Here is a 17,820-nt window from a genome sequence, read left to right on the forward strand (position 1 = left end):
CGTTTCCTAGGTCTATGCCGATTGTTCCGATCCGTATTATCTCTTACGTTGTTTGTAACATGTTGTTTTCCGGGGCGGCTTGTTGGGCCTTCCCCAACCCCCTGTCTCGCCGGGGGACCATCGTGTCAGCTCTGTTTAGAGTCCCACGCTGCCACCAGGACGCCGCTCCTAACATGGAGATCAGACGCTGTTTTGAGCCGCACCATCTTGGTGAACAGGCGCTCAGGTTGGCGAAGCATTTCCTCTACCGCCGGAATATGGTTTACGCGCCAATGATCGCGTCGCACCTTCTCACTTAGCTATTGTCGGATGACAACATTGCCCAGGCAACACCAACCAGTTGTATCCATATTCCAACCGGCAGTCTAGTGTAACCATATGACTCGCGAGGTGTGAGATAGGAACTTGTGAGGGCCGAAGCTATGTTTGACGCTCATTCCAGGTTGTCAACTCACCATTTGTTGCGATCACCCGACCAACAGACAAAGAACCAAATCGACCACGTTCTAATCGACGGCAGGTTCTTCTCCGACATCATCAACGTTCGCACCTACCGCAGTGCGAATATAGATTCGGACCACTACCTAGTAGCTGTGTGCATGCGCTCAAAACTATCGACGGTGTATAACACCCGCCGAAGTCGAACGCCGCGACCAAATATTGAGCAACTGCGGGACGCCGAGGCTGCACAGGAATACGCGCAGCAGCTGGAGGCAGTGCTACCCACGGAAGAGCAGCTTGGCGCAGCTACCCTTGAAGATGGCTGGAGGAGCATCCGATCCGCCATACGTAGCACTGCTGTAGCGCTACTAGGTACAAGGGCCCCGAAGCATAGAAATGACTGGTTTGACGGCGAATGCAAACGGTTAGTCGAGGAGAAGAATGCAGCACGGGCGAGAATGCTGCAACACCGCACGAGAGCGAACATGGAACGATACCGACAGGCACGGAACAGCCAAAACTCAGTCCTCCGAAGGAAGAAGCGCCAGCAAGAGGACCGAGATCGCGTAGCGATGGAAGAGCTGTACCAAGCTAACGACACTCGGAAGTTCTACGAGAAGCTGAACAGCTCCCGTAAAGGCTTCGTGCCGCAAGCCGATGTGTGCAGGAGCTTGGACGGCAACCTCCTTACTGACGAGTGTGAGGTGATCGAAAGGTGGAGGCAGCACTTCGACGAGCATCTAAACGGCGATGCAGTAGAGCGCGAGGACGGTATGGCAACTGATCTTGGTGCACGAGCAGAAGACATCAGAATTCCAGCCCCTGATCTTCTGGAGGTGGAGGAGGAGATTGGTCGGCTGAAAAACAACAAAGCTGCTGGAGTGGACCAACTTCCCAGCGAGCTATTGAAATACGGTGAAGAAACACTGGCTAGAGCCGTGCACTGGGTCATTGTCAAGGTTTGGAAGGAAGAACGAGTACCGGAGGAGTGGATGGGGGGTATTGTGTGTCCCATCTACAAAAAGGGCGATAAACTGGAGTGCTGCAATTACCGGGCAATCACTCTGTTGAACGCCGCCTACACGGTACTCTCCCAAATACTTTGCCGTCGACTATCGCCATTTGCGAAGCAGTTCGTGGGGCATTACCAGGCGGGATTTATGGGTGCCCGCGCCACCACGGATCAGATATTCGCGGTTCGGCAGGTTATGCAGAAATGCCGCGAATATAACGCGCCCACACATCATTTGTTCATCGATTTCAAATCGGCGTACGACACAATCGATCGGGACAAGCTATGGCAAATTATGCACGCCTACGGGTTTCCGGACAAACTGACGCGGTTGGTCAAAGCGACGATGGATCGAGTGATGTGTGTAGTTCGTGTTTCGGGGGCACTCTCGAGCCCCTTCGAAACCCGAAGAGGGCTGAGGCAAGGTGATGGTCTCTCGTGCCTACTGTTCAACATTACCCTGGAAGGTGTCATTGGAAGAGCGGGGATTAACACGAGTGGCACGATTTTCCAAAAGTCGGTTCAACTGTTTGGTTTCGCCGACGATATTGACATTGTGGCTCGGACCTTTGTGAAGATGGCGGATACGTACATCGGACTAAAGGCTGAAGCCAAACGGATTGGACTGGTCATCAATGCATCGAAGACGAAGTACATGAAAGGAAGGGGTTCACGTGAAGACAGTAACAGTATCAGTAACCTCCCACCTCGAGTTCAAATTGGTGGTGATGAAATCGAGGTGGTCGATGAGTTCGTGTACCTGGGCTCACTGGTAACTGCCGACAACGATACCAGCAGAGAAATTCAACGGCGCATTATGGCATGAAATCTTGCATACTTTGGTCTCCGGAGGACGCTTCGATCGAGTAGAATTCGCCGCCGCACCAAGTTAACCATCTACAAGACGCTGATCAGACCGGTAGTCCTCTACGGGCATGAGACATGGACTATGCTTGTGGAGGACCAACGCGCCCTTGCGGTGTTCGAGCGGAAGGTACTGCGTACCATTTTCGGTGGACTGCAGATGGAAAACGGAGTGTGGAGAAGGCGAATGAACCACGAACTGCAGGAGCTGCTTGGGGAGCCATCTATCGTCCACACCGCTAAGATAGGCAGGCTGCGGTGGGCTGGGCATGTTGTAAGGATGTCAGACGACAGCCCGGTAAAGATGGTTCTTGAAATCAATCCGTCAGGGACGAGACGGAGAGGTGCACAGCGGGCACCTGGATCGATCAGGTGGAAGACGACCTGCGGACCCTACGCAGACTGCAGAGCTGGCGAACTGCAGCCATGGACCGAGTGGAATGGAGACGACTCTCACGTACAGCAAAGGCCACACCACGGCTTGGGACTGTTTGGTAAGGTAAGGTAAGCATAGCAACTTCAATTACAAGGGGTTCTTGTGGCTGTCAAACTCCATACATTTTTCATCTACCACTGATTGATTCTGGTACCCACTTTTCGGCTGGTTTGTCCTTAAAGAACTGAATGTAAATGTCTCATAATTGTCGGTAGACTTATTCTCAAATAAATATCCTTAAAGATAGAACAACAAGAACTCAACGTTTTGTTTTCGGCACAATATGCGCTTTCAATGAATAAGATGGTTTTCGTAACCATTTGAAATGAAATATTGACGCCGTGATTAATTCATGATTGGTAGGCGAAATTTTGACGTTTATTCCCCTGTTCAAATAACAGTTATTTATTTTGATCCACGCATGCGCACGACGCAATTTAAATACCAAAACGACCATTGTTTGTTGAAGTTGCTATGCAACGTTACGACGTTGTCATATTTTCTACTCCGTTACTACGATTGGAAACTTCCTGACCTACAGAAAACGTCAAAATCGACTGTGTGCACTGTCCGCCATTATCGCTCGTGGAACGCTGAATGAACTGTCATCGAAACAAGAAGAAAATCGCCAGAGAATGTGCGCCGTCATCAGAAATCCGACTGTGACCATGAGATGAATCGGAAGATAACTGGGAATCTCTCAAACAACTGTGTCTCGGGTGGTAAAATCGTCTAAGGAGTCCCAGACGAACGAGCGGCAGGTTGGAAATGGAAGAAATTCGAAGACAGCTGACCCTGTGAAGGCCCGGAAGGTGTTAGAATAACTTCAAGCGTAATCCGAACCTTTCGATTCTCGACGCGGCTCTGAAGGAAAATGTTCCACCTGGTTTGTTTTGCAAACCATTAAACAAGCTGGGCTTCGTGTATTCAAGGTCCGGAAGGCACCAAACGGCGTGATCAACAAAACACGGCGTCCAAGTCCCGCGCAAGGAAGCTGTTTCGAGAGTGGTTAAGGAAACCGATGTGTGCGGTTATTTTTCAAAGAGCACATTGAGAGTATACAAGCCAAGTGCATCAAATATGCGAGATGTTTATATCCTCTCATTACAGGAATTCTAAACTTTGTTTAAAGAACAAACTTTTGATTTACAAACAAATTTTTAGACCAGCAATGCTTTATGCTGTACCGATCTGGTCAAGTTGCTGTTCAACAAGGAAGAAAACGCTCCAAAGGATTCAGAATAAAATTCTGAAAATGATTTTGAAGCGTCCTTCTTGGTTTGGTACACTCGAATTACATAGACTTACTGGTGTTGAACCATTAGAAGCTATGTCGAATGAAATTATTAACAATTTTCGACAAAAATCGTTGCAATCCTCAATTGCTACGATAAGCTCTCTTTATAGCCAATAAGTTAGCAATTAAGTTAGTTGTAAGTTTACTTCCCCTTTCTGACAAGTAGGTTTAAATCCCTACGAATGATAAATCCTAATTGCGAAAGCAAACAAATCCTAACAATTAAAATTACAAATTTCTAACAGTGTTGAGAAGTCACCATTTGTGATTGGACACATTCATTATTTACTAATATTTATCATAAATACTTAAGCTACTAACAAATCCCCCCCCTAAAAAAAAGATGTGTGCGGTTATGGATGATGAAAGCTACATCAAGGCAGACGCAAAGCAGATACCGGGGGGGGCTGGAGTTCTACGTTGCCAAATCACGGTTTGATGTTCCAGAAGACCTAAGAAAGAAGAAAGAGGAAAAATTCGCAAAAAAAAACTTGCTCTGGCATGCCATATGCCAAGGCGGTAAACTGAGTGAACAGCGAAATTTACCGCACCGAGTGCCTCCAGAAGCGTCGGTTTTCCTTCCTGAAGTCCCACGGAGGCGAGACCTTTTTTTGCTAGACCTGGCATCATACCATTACGTGCGGTCGACGTTGGATTGGTACATTTGCGACTCGATTTGTGACATTTGCGACTCGTTTGAAAAATGTTGTTTATGACAAATTTTGACGTTAAGTGTTCACGCGTACATAGGAAATAAAAAAATTGAGACAATACTCGAACCAGCTACTTCCACTTCTCACTTAAAAATTTCCTAAAATATTGCTAAATAGCAGCGAAAATAATTTTGGCCAAGTTTTCACTCGAGTTACTCCTCTGTGCGATGGAAAGAAAATTTAATACGTAATTATGTCGAAACAACATCCATATGTATCAGTTTATTACTTGAAGGTAAAGTTTAGACGAACACTTTTTTCTGGTGCGTTTCTTTCAGGTCTTATTCAAAAAATCGAATGTTGAAGATTAGTCTGATATGAATGATATGAAACTGTTTATCTTCAAAACATGAAAAGGTATGAAAAGTGTAATATTTCATTTTTTCCAGTTTAAGCTCTGGGCCAACCAACCGAATACGAAAATGAGCAATCTCATGTCTAATGTTTTTAAATAAATGAAATAAAGATTAGATTACACTAAGATGCTTTATGCAGGACTGATAAAATGTCATTTATAACAACCATCGAAAATTATTCGCGTTAATTTACAATTATTTCTCTAGCTTATGGAATTCATATTTCTATTTCGTGACCTCTCAGTTGGTCTCGATGGATGACAATGGGTCAACACACTAGTGTTAACTCAAAAAAATATGTTATTCATTTCCAAAGAGAAGATATTTTGTTTTTCTTGTTTCACTCAAATAAGTAACAGCAGTCGACTTGCCCAATGCGGTTCGGGTTGCGATGGGAACGTTATCAAAGCGTTTTTTTTTCTGCTGTTTTTGAAAACGGCTTTTTAAATATGTGGAGTAACAAAAAAACGTTCGCAAACAAAATAGAAAATACACAACAGATAATGGCAGTTACATAACAAAAATAACCAAACCATTAAAACGTGATTTGTTGTGCATGTCTGGCAGTTGGCGACTAACAAGCTGGTGCATGTACGGTTTCAAAGGTCGTTACTAATTGACCTTTCACCTCGAGCTGCTAATCTTCACCAAAGGACATTCACATTCATTGTTAGATTTGCCCAGAAGACAATCTGCTGTGTCGAATCCTTAGCACCATTTTATTTTTCTCAATACTTCGGGATGAGTCAATGTTATAAAAATATCATATCAATAGATTATTTGAATTAAAAAAACTCGTTTAGACCTAAGCCCATTCCGTGTTTGATTAATTAATCATTTTCTCTCGTTAATTGTTGGTTTAGAGAAATTGATATCTTTTTATAAAGCATTCAACCAAATTGTGTATGTGTGAAGAAGTGTTTCAAAACCTACTTCAGACGGAGAAAGTCAGAATTTTTTTTTCTTCATCTATAGTTTATTTGACACGGCACAAATACAATTCAATGTTTAACGGCGCCAATTATATCTGGTAGCTTACTTTCTAAAGTATCTTAATAACTAAAAGCAAATTTTTTATCCTCGCTGCCGACTACGAGCTGAAACTAAATCTAACATAAGGCTAGAATATTTTGCATTAAAAGCACAGGTTTGCTGTTTGATGGTTTTCATTGCCATAGGTAAGCACATGTTCCACTGCTGGGCCAAGATATTACGGACTGGCATATTGGGTTGTCTCCCTCGGGCCTTAAGAGTATCGTGCGGGTCTGATTGCTGTTTCCGGATCCGGGGTCTTAACGTGTTCTTGTCGTTTGGTTGGATGTAGGCGGAAGGGGATAGGACTAAACTGGGGCGTGGATGGATTTCAGGAAAACGTATATAAGGGACATGTAGGATAGGTCACGGCTCGCCAAGACATCACGAACAGGAACAGCCGGCTGCCTACCTTCGGCCTGCAGGAAAGCTATTAATCTAGACCTGGCGTCACGGTGTACAGGGCATGACCAAACAACGTGCTCTATGTCGTGATAACCTTCACCACAGGCACAGATACCACTCTCCCCGAGCCCAACACGACGGAGATGCGCGTCAAATCTATAGTGATTGGACATAAGCCGGGACATCACGCAAATGAAATCCCGACCTACATCCAACCCCTTGAACCACGGGTTCGTCGATACCTTGGGGATTATGGAATGTAACCACCTTCCCAGTTCCCCCTTGGTCCAAGAATTTTGCCAACTGATGATCGTATTCTGACGTACAAATGCAAAAAATTCATTAAAGGCAATTGGTCTTTCATAAATATCACCGTTTGTTGCGCCCACCTTAGCCAAAGAGTCCGCTTTCTCATTACCCGGTATCGAGCAGTGAGAAGGGACCCACGCTAAGGTAATCTGAGTAGATTTTTCGGATAAAGCACTCAGATGTTCCCGTATTTTCCCCAGAAAATACGGAGAGTGCTTAACATCTTTCATCGATCGGAGAGCCTCAATGGAACTGAGACTGTCCGTAAAGATGAAATAATGGTCCGTGGGCATTCTTTCGATAATCCCTAGGGTGTACTTAATTGCAGCTAATTCTGCGACGTGAACAGAAGCAGGATTATCGAGCTTATGGGAGACGGTTAAATTGTTATTGAAAATACCGAAGCCAGTGGACCCATCAAGAAGTGATCCGTCAGTGTAAAACATATTGTTGCAGTTGATGTTTCGATATTTATTGGAAAATGATCCGGGATTCCACGAGTTTCTTCTATCATGGGTGTATCGAAAAACACAGTAGAATCAGAAGTATTTGATAAGTCGACACGATTTGGAATATTCAAAGAAGGGTTAATATTTTGGGACATGTGATTGAAATACAATGTCATAAAACGGGTTTGAGAATTAAGTTCGATTAACCTTTCAAAATTTTCAATTACAGGACGGTTCAAGACCTCACGTTTGATAAGAATGCGAGAAGACAGGCTCCAAAAGCGGGTTTTCAAAGGTAGAACTCCAGCTAAGACCTCCAAACTCATCGTATGGGTCGACTGCATGCAACCTAAGGCGATACGCAAACAACGATATTGTATTCGCTCCAGTTTGATCAAATGTGTGTTTGCTGCGTATCGGAAGCAGAAACACCCGTATTCAATAACAGACAATATCGTTGTTTGGTAAAGCCTTATAAGGTCTCCTGGGTGGGCTTTCCACCATTGTCCGGTTATTGTACGAAGAAAATTCACTCTTTGTTGACATTTTTTCATCAGATACCTCACGTGACAACCCCAGGTGCCTTCAGAGTCGAACCAGACACCAAGATATTTGTGTACCAGAACCTGAGAAATCGTTTTACCCATTAATTGTGTTTGAAGCTGAGCAGGTTCATGCTTCCTAGAAAAAACTACTATCTCAGTCTTCTCCGGAGAGAATTCGATACCTAGCTGTAGAGCCCAAGCAGACAAATTGTCCAAGGTATCTTGCAATGGTCCTTGCAAATCGGCAGCTTTGGCTCCTGTAACAGAGATTACACTGTCGTCTGCAAGTTGTCTTATCGTGCATGAATTTGCCAGACATTCGTCGATGTCATTTACATAAAAGTTGTAAAGAAGGGGGCTTAAACATGAGCCCTGGGGAAGACCCATGTAGCTAATGCGAAAAGTTGCCAAATCGCCGTGCGTAAAATGCATGTGCTTTTCGGACAGCAAATTGTGCAAAAAATTGTTCAAAATTGGAAAAAATCCTTGTCGGTGAAGTTTACCCGAAAGAATGTCAATAGAAACGGAATCAAAAGCCCCCTTAATGTCCAAGAACGCAGACGCCATTTGTTCTTTGCGAGCATACGCCAGCTGAATATCTGTTGAAAGCAACGCAAGACAATCATTCGTCCCTTTGGCACGGCGGAAGCCAAATTGAGTATCTGATAGTAGACCATTTGGTTCGACTCAATGGTCTAAACGACGGAGTATCATTTTTTCCATCAATTTCCGGATACAGGATAGCATTGCAATCGGCCTATAAGAGTTGTGATCAGAAGCTGGTTTCCCTGGTTTTTGGATGGCGATCACCTTCACTTGCCTCCAATCCTGGGGTACAATGTTTTGCTTCAGGAACTTATTGAACAAGTTCAACAAGCGCCTCTTGGCATTGCCGGGTAGATTCTTCAACAAGTTGAATTTGCTTCTATCTAACCCAGGCGCGTTATTGTTACAGGACAGGAGGGCAACTGAAAATTCTGCCATCGTAAAAGGTGATTCTATCGCGTCGTGGCCCGGAGACGCATCGCGAACAATATTTTGCTCAGGAACAGAGTCCGGACATACTTTCCTGGCAAAATCAAATATCCACCGACTTGAAGACTCCTCGCTTTCGTTGACCGTTACGCGATTCCGCATTCTTCGGGCTGTGTTCCAAAGAGTGCTCATCGATGTCTCCCTCGACGTCTCGTTCACGAACCGACGCCAATATCCGCGTTTCTTTGAATTAGCCAAACTTTTAAGCTTGGTATCAAGCTCCGGATACCGTAAATAGTCGCCAGGTATACCTCCCTTCTGGTAGGCCAAAACGCGTCGGATCTTTGCGTGTAGACATCGGAGCACTCTTGGTCCCACCACGGAGTGGGAGGCCGTTCTTTAATCGTTACGCCGGGATATTTCTTCGTTTGGGCTTGCAACGCGGCGTCGAGAATCAAGCCCGCGAGGAGGTTGTATTCTTCAAGTGGTGGATGATGTTGAATCGACTCGGCCGCTTTTGAAATCATTTTCTCGTAAAACTTCCAATCGACATTCCGTGTGAGGTCATAGGGAATGTCAACTGGTCGCATGCGAGTTGAACCGTTATTAATTGAAATAAGAATAGGCAAACGGTCGCTACCGTGAGGATCGAGGATTACCTTCCATGTGCAATCCAACCGTAGCGACGTCGAACATAAGGATAGATCCAAAGCGCTTGGGCGCGCTGGAGGTTTCGGGATACGTGTCATTTCACCGTTGTTTAAAATAGTCATGTCGAAGTCATCGCAAAGGTTATAGATTAAAGAGGAGCGGTTATCATTGTAAGGGGAACCCCAAGCCACACCATGAGAGTTGAAGTCTCCCAAAATCAAACGTGGCGAGGGAAGAAGTTCTATTAAATCAAAGAGCAGCCGTTGCCCAACCTGTGCTCTGGGAGGAATATATATTGAGGCAATACAAAGCTCTTTACCTTGTATTGTCATTTGACATGCGACAACTTCGATGCCTGGAATCGAGGGGAGGTTAATACGATAGAAAGAATAGCACTTTTTTATCCCTAAAAGTACTCCTCCATATGGGGTGTCTCGATCAAGGCGAATAATATTAAAATCATGGAAGTTGAGATCAATATTTGAAGTAAGCCAAGTTTCACAAAGGGAAAATGCATCGCATTTGTTTTTATTTATCAAAACTTTAAACGAATCAATTTTTGGTAAAATACTTCTACAATTCCACTGTAAGACAGAGATAGAATCCTCCATATACGCAGTTGAATTAGGCATCAAAGGATACAATCGCTGCAAGGAGGGGCCATTGGGCAGTCAACTGCTTCAAAAATGATCTAACTGTTGGGAGGAATGCTGTAAGAAAAATTTTAATTGGATCGGGTACATTGAAAGTTTCAAAAATCCAGTCCACAATGTCAGAAAATTTCACTAATCCAGAGTTTGTTTCATCAACTGGGAGTGCAAAAGGAACAACTGGGGTTTTAGATGTTCCTGGCAGTGCTGGGAACTCCTTCTGGGACTTTAAATTTGCAAGCCCAGGAGGAGTTTGCTTCGGTTTTTCCGCAGCACTGTTTGGTTTGTTCGTACTTTTCATTACACTTTGGGAAATCTTAGGACCTTTACGGGGAAGTTTAGGAGAAGAAACATTTTTCCTCTTCCTAGACTCCCCAGGATTGGCATAAGATGTTCCCGCTGATGAATCGTCAGAATCGGTTTCATCAGAGGGCAACAGATCAAAGGGGTTTGATGTTATGGTAGAAGTGGTCACGGACTTCTTCAGCATCTCAGCGTAAGATCGCTTTGAACGCTCCTTAAGTGACCGCTTGATTCTCTGCGCTGCATGTACACCGGGCATGTGGAGAGCTCATGCTGATTTTCCCCGCAGTGAATACATTTTTCAGCATTTACACTGCAAGAATCGTCCGCATGAGTTTCTCCACACTTGCTACATCGTGCCTTATTGCAGCAGTAGGCGGCTGTGTGGCCTAACTGCTTGCAATTGGTGCAATTCATAACACGGGGTACATACAATCGCACAGGCAGACGAACCCGGTCGATCGAGACGTGGCTAGGGAGTGCAGATCCGGCAAACGTAACGCGAAACGAGTCTGACGGAGTGTGAACTTTTTACCGCCGACGAGAGACATGGACCGCAATTGCTTACAATCCAAAATCTTCGCCTGTGTTTCGGTATTTTTGAAGCAACCGGTTGCGCTTTTTAGGATACACTCGACAGACAGACTCGAATCGGTTATGACACCGTCGATCTCCACGTCTCGTGCGGGTATGTAAACGCGATACTCGCGTGTGAAGAGCTCAGAGCAAGCGATAGCATTGGCCTGTGCCAGATCACTGACCACGACACGGAGCTTGTTAGGTCGGACCTTGGAAATTTCGGTCACGGCCTTGTACCCCTTCGTCAGGTCTTTAGAAATTTGCAGTATGTTTAATCGCTTTGAATTTACTCCTGCCTTTGGACGAAAATAAACAGTATAGCTGCCCTGTTGAGATCCGTCCGGCTAAAGCCTGGGGCGAGGGGGGACTGGAGAATGAACAGGGGAGGTTGTCCGATTGTTCGAAGCTGCACCCAAAGCAGCCAGCAGCACCAGTACAGCAGCACCAATACAGCCACCAGCAGTGAGCCGGGTGTGAGATCACTCAGCACAGCGACACGACTCGACTGTCAACTGATGGCCTTGAACTCGTAAGATCTATTCACTGTGCACAGATCAAAACTGCAGCTGGTATTTTGCACCAATACAGCCAAAGTTGCGAGCCGGGTACAGAACGTAGCGACACAAGTCACAATCTAGTTGGTCTTTAGCGCGAATAATACACTCTTTTGTTTGGCTATTCGTGCACACGGACCGGATTGTAATAGAACGACCACTTTGCACGTCCGTTTCTGTCGAGTGTTCGACGCGGAATGAGAGAAAGTCAGATGAAACGGGTTAATTAGAATGGTCGTCAGCAAGATTAACCGCTTCGAACGAGAAACGAAAATTGAACGCCTTTTTAACTAGATTACACCAGTTTCAATATGTGCATCCACCCGAAATACCGTTTCGGCGTGACCTCCAGACGAAACCGCCAAAATAAAGTCACGATGTGGCTTGGAAATTTTGATTGGAATTCAACGTTTAGGCGTAGCATTATTCTTCACTGAACGATGATTTGTATGTTTTGATTATTTTCAAAACTTTTTCCTTCTTTTTTTATTACGTTATCGTGTGGACGCAAAACAGTCCCACGGAGTGATAACAAGTCGGTGCCAAAGTGACGCAGACAACCTGAGGGAAAGCTGGTGAGCTTTCGTAACGCAATCATATCGCCAGCGTGTTTGGTTGTTCTGTCGTGTGGCATTATGACACGCGTCTCATGGTGTCCTTCGATGCTAGTCTGGAATGTACCGTTTTGTTTCAAATTTCGAATGGTATCAAAGGCTTATTACTGTGTTTTTCAAATGAATTTAAAATTGTCCGAATTTAAACCATTACGGCAAACTGTAATCATACAGTTCGGAATGGAAAATTTGCGATTTGTGTTTTTGTTATTTTCGAGGTTGAAATGTTTTGGCAAAATAAAAAGTTTTTTTTTGTGCCAATTGTCGTCGATCGTCGACACAGTGTTCGATACGATGGGGAAAAGTTTGTCAGTCACAGCGGTCATAGCAAATTTGTGGCATGTACCACGAATAGCTAGGTTTCATGCACGGAGGTTAGAAAAACACAACTTAAGATGCGATAAGCCTTAAAAAAGCTTTTTATGATTTTTTGTAAATAAACACAAAATAATTAACAACCGTCGCTAAGCGACATTTCACCCTTCAACGTTAAATAAAATACTACTCCTCACGCCTACTATTTGATCAAATCATTGTTTAGCACGTCAACCAGGCAGTAGAAAAGCGATACATTTACAGGAGTTAAGATAGAAAATTGTAAAGAAATACCTTTTCCCACAAGTTTGCCAGTTCCTGAGCTGGCGATCGAAACAAAAAAACTTGCAATTTGCGCGTAGGTTGATTCGAACTGGCAATTCACGCACGAAGTATTATCCAATTCGACTATCACGTAAGAGTAAACATGACATAGCCACGCCAAATAGCAAATCAGTGGGAAGCGTCTATTTAGGAGCGAAATGATGCATTTTTATCTGCAACCTTGATTGTGACGTCAAGCTAAAATTTCGTTTCATCACTGACGAGCAGATTTAGTTTTATTGTTTCAGTGTTTTTCAAATTTTTAAACTATGCAATGAATCAATGCTAACATTATTGAACGCTTTCTGACATTCGTAATCATGGTATCGATTTATTTGCAATTTAAAAGTAAATTTTCTCACATTGATTTAAAAGTAATTTCAATCGAAACCTGAACTTTTATTTTCCTATCCGACATCGGTCACTATTTCATTGATTGCCGTTACTTTTTAGGTTACCAGTCCGACGCTGAAAGGCCTCTTGTGAGCATAATTGTCACAACCATTGGCAGCAATTTATTTCGGTATTTCAAATTTAGATGTTAGCTTCTACGTTTCGAAGATATGCTTCAAAGAAACAGATTAATACTATTTCCACTTACAGACAATTGGCACAATGATAAGAAACAAGAAAGCAAGCATGATGCTTCCTTATCCGAAACAGAAAACAAGAGCATTTTCGTGCTTAAGCAGAAGCAGAGAGGCACTGAAAAGTTGGCTTGCCTACATCATCCAGCCAAACATCTGTGGAAAGTGCATTTAGTGCACTTGTATATATTAGTCTTTTTGGTTTCCAAAGCGAACTTGGGTCAAGGTGAAATTGAAAGCAACATTCGCGTGAGTTTTTTACTGACTTTGGAATGAAAAGTATATTTAAAAAACAAAAACAGCTGAAAGAACAAAAACCATATTCAGCCACCTGGAAACGCTAATGATTACGCAAAACAATGTTTCGCCTGAAACAATGTCGGCCGTCCAGTCAATAAATACCTGCAGGCACATTCATCATTGGTTGTAAATATAGCGCTTCCGATAGTGGCGAGATATTCGCAGTTTTTTGTTTTTTATTTTTTTTTTCTGGTGATGACCCCCATGACATTGATTCACTGACGCCGTAACAATTGGAAGCATAAGTGATACTACGGTTGTAGTACATATGTAGTCTAAGCGAGAACACCATTAAAATTATGTTTTGCAAACATTCTCATTTTAGCAGCTAGCACAGATATCATGCGGTTCATCGAACCATCGCGTATGGAATCTCCAGGCATTAGAAAATAATGCGTATCAGTTAGTCAGTCAACCAACTCATAGGAATGTGTTTCGGCTGGGAGTAGTAAAACAATTACTACAACTCGGCAGTTGTAACCGCTAATCATTGAGTCGAATGATGTTAACATCTACTGTTATCATTGCTGTTAATTATAAAAATCGTTGGCTATGTTTTGAGCTGTCCCATGCAACATTTTAGAGCATTTTAGTTTGTTGTTTTATTAATTTCCTTTTAATTGTTATAACTCCAGAAGTGATGAGAGCGCAAAATGTAAGCTCAGACAGGATGTGTAAAGTACAAAACTTCGAAAAGCATTAACAAAATAGCCATCATCACATGACCTCAACACCTGTTAACGGCCGGAATGATTCCGACCGGTGAGATAACCTAGAACCAACATCAACCGCTCATATTTGCGGAGCACGTGAGCATTGGTAAGCGCAAAAAAGCCGGTTAGCAAGTCCGAAAGTATAATAAGAGTCAAATAAGAGGAGGACCAATGAACATCCAACTCTTGGCTGACGCAACGTCCACGCTATATTTCGGCAGTAATAAGGGTCACACGCGCAAGCCAACGCAGACAGATACAGCGATAGGCATGTGCTTGGTGTGTGCACTGTGCGCTGCGTGTTGCCAGCCTTCACAACTCAACACAGGCACGCATTTTGTCGCGGAGCAGTGCAAGAAGTCATCGCTACCGCGATGTTACAACGGTTGGCAGGGGAAAACACCATGCGGCTCCATTGAACTCGCCGTAAGGTGCAAACCAGCTTGGTGGATATTGGCATATTTTTGATTTCCATATTATGTCTGTGTTTTTTTTTCAAACGATATGAAAAAAAACCCTCAAGCTTGTCAGTACCTGTTCAAAAGCACTGAAGTGGAAAGAGCAAAAATCTAAAATATTTAACTTTGTACCTGAAGCGAAAACAGTAAAGATTATTGGATGATTCAACAGTTGAAGTAACTTAAGTAAGCGTGCTTGCCGACAACATTGACGTCTAAATGAAAGTTTCGACGTAATCATGGGATTTTTGATGGAAGAGTAGAAAACCCTGATGCTGCATTCCTATAAAGAACTTGTTTTTCCAGAAACAGAACTTAACAGTCTCTTTTAGAGGCCAATTTCGGAAGTAGAAGTCAAACGTCATTTCTGACATCGTCGATTTTCATCTGAGGAATTAGTCCTTAATCAAGTCTCCAAAATCGATACGAGGTGTTCTCATACAGACTGGATTGAATTTGAATTTTTGTAGAACGTAAAATTTAAACGAGTAAGAAAATGAGGTGAAACTGAATATGAGAAAAACAATATTTGAATCAATTGCTTGAGAAAATGCTCAGATATGTTCAAGCTAAGCAATTTTTGATCACACAGTGTCGAGCTAAGCGATTTTTGTAATTAGGCTCTTGTGTCTCAAATTATTGTAGGAATGATGCAGAATTGTGACATCTTAAATGAACATATAAACAATCATGTAATAATATGAGAAACAAATCATTATAAAGAACAGTAAAAGGGAGAGAAACCAGTAGAAGCAATGATTTTGCACTGATGACGGTCCACAGTCCACAAGCAACTTCTACGATTTTAAGAAACTTCCGTGTGTTCCAGCTAACATTCGGTTTGTTCCTATATTGATTTGCAACTTTGTGCAGCTTTGCCCATCGAGTGAAAGCTTTTTACTAGTTGAGCTACGAATTTAGTGCAATGAGCGAAATTCGATTGTATTTTGACGAATATTTTTTTAGAAACTGTAAACTAGAATATTCCGAAAATTTATTTTCAGAATTATTCAGAACTTATGATTGAGACTGCATTATTGTAAGCTTTCATAAATCTATTACGAAGTATATAAAAAACATTTTAGGCGCGTATATGTAATAGAATTAAAATGTTGAGGTGTTATATATTTTCCAGACGATAAAGAGGTATGTGAAGCAAAAAGGCAAAAAAGCAGCTATTTTTCACATTTCCATGATTTTTTTACTACAACATAAGCTGAAAAGTTATTGACCGACTAATAAAATAAACGATATATTTTATCTCGATCCTGTTTTATTTTTCGATAAAGTCTTCATGCAGAGTCCTCTAAGAGTTGCGGATGATACATGTTGAAGCCACCATAACTATACAGTCAGGTTTTTTACGCGGATTTTTTTAGTTTTTTTTTTCACGCGAATTTTCGAATTACGGCGGGTTTTTTTACGCGGATTTTTTAATAACGGATTTTTTAATAACGCTACCGCGCTAATTTGAAAAAAAAAAATTCACCGATTTTCGAATTAACGCTGGTTGGGAACCAAAATCGTCTAAAAGTTTATTGAATAAAAGACTTAGTCGAAAAAAAATCCTTTGCCCTTCGAAATATCCGGAATGAATGTCGAAGAGGACAATTTTAAATACTGGTCGAAGAGCGTCTCGGTAATTTTCTAAAGCCTTTCTTGGTGGTTTACTTTGCGCAGATTTTTTAATTAACGCGGTTTTTACGCGTTTTTCTACGAGGTCTGTATCCCCCGCGTAAAAAAAACTGTCACCAGCTCTATCTCTTCATTCGTGTAGAATCGCTTGCCAAAGAGCCATATTCTCAAACGAAGAAAGAGGTAATAATCGCTCAAGGCTAAACCTGGCGAATACGGAGGGTAAGAAACCAGCTCATAGCGCAATTTCTAGAAATTATCGCTCGTATTGCAAGCAGAATGAGCCGGAGCATTTTCTTGGTGGAAGAGCATTTTTTCCGCCATATGCGGAATGCGGAAACACGTTTTGAATTTGACGTCTGATCAATCCAATAATGTGCAATGATTTTATTTCTAGATAGTTATACCTCGACTTGTTGCTTGAAGTTCAAGCCTTGATCAACCAATGCACACTGGGAAAAAATGAACCCAAAGTCCCACTAATTAGAAGCCGCTGGACTGGCAATCTGAAATCTAGCATTTCTCATGTAAAATTGCTCGATAAATCGATTGGTGATATTTTCATTCTGTGCAGGGCACGGTAAAGGGCCTATACACTAAGGTAGCTTTCTACGCGGATTCCGGAATTTACGCGTTTTTTTACGCGGATTCCGGAATTTACGCGTTTTTTCACGCGGATTCCGGAATTTACGCGGTTTTTTACGCGGAATCCGTTTTTTTACACGGATTCCGGAATTTACGCGGTTTTTTTACGCGGCACGTATCCCCCGCGTAAAAAGCGACTTTAGAGGACACATTGGAAAAAAGCGACTTTAGAGGACACATTCTGTGCAAGGCACGGGAAAGAGTCTATATCTCCAAAAATACGCAAAAATAGGGTAAAAGGGGCAAAATAGACCATTTCCCGTGCTCTACCCAAAATGAAACCATCACCAATCGATTTGTTGACCAATTTTACATAAGAAATGCTTTATTTCAGGCTGCCAGTCTAGCGGCGATTATTTAGTGGAAAAACCAGAACCCAAATTTCTACTAAATAATCGCCGCTGGGCTAACAACATGAAATATAGCATTTCTTATGTAAAATTGGTAAAAAAATCGATTGGTGATGGTTTCATTTTGGGTAGGGCACGGGAAACGGTCTATTTTACCCCTTTTACCCTATTTTTGCATATTTTTGGAGATATAGACTCTTTCCCGTGCCTTGCACAGAATGAAAATATCACCAATCGATTTATTGACCAATTTCACATAAGAAATGCTTTATTTCAGGTAGCCAGCTCAGCGGATTCTAGTTAGTGGG

Source organism: Wyeomyia smithii, chromosome 2 (assembly GCF_029784165.1).
Source record: "Wyeomyia smithii strain HCP4-BCI-WySm-NY-G18 chromosome 2, ASM2978416v1, whole genome shotgun sequence".
Classification (NCBI taxonomy): Eukaryota; Metazoa; Arthropoda; class Insecta; order Diptera; family Culicidae; genus Wyeomyia; species Wyeomyia smithii.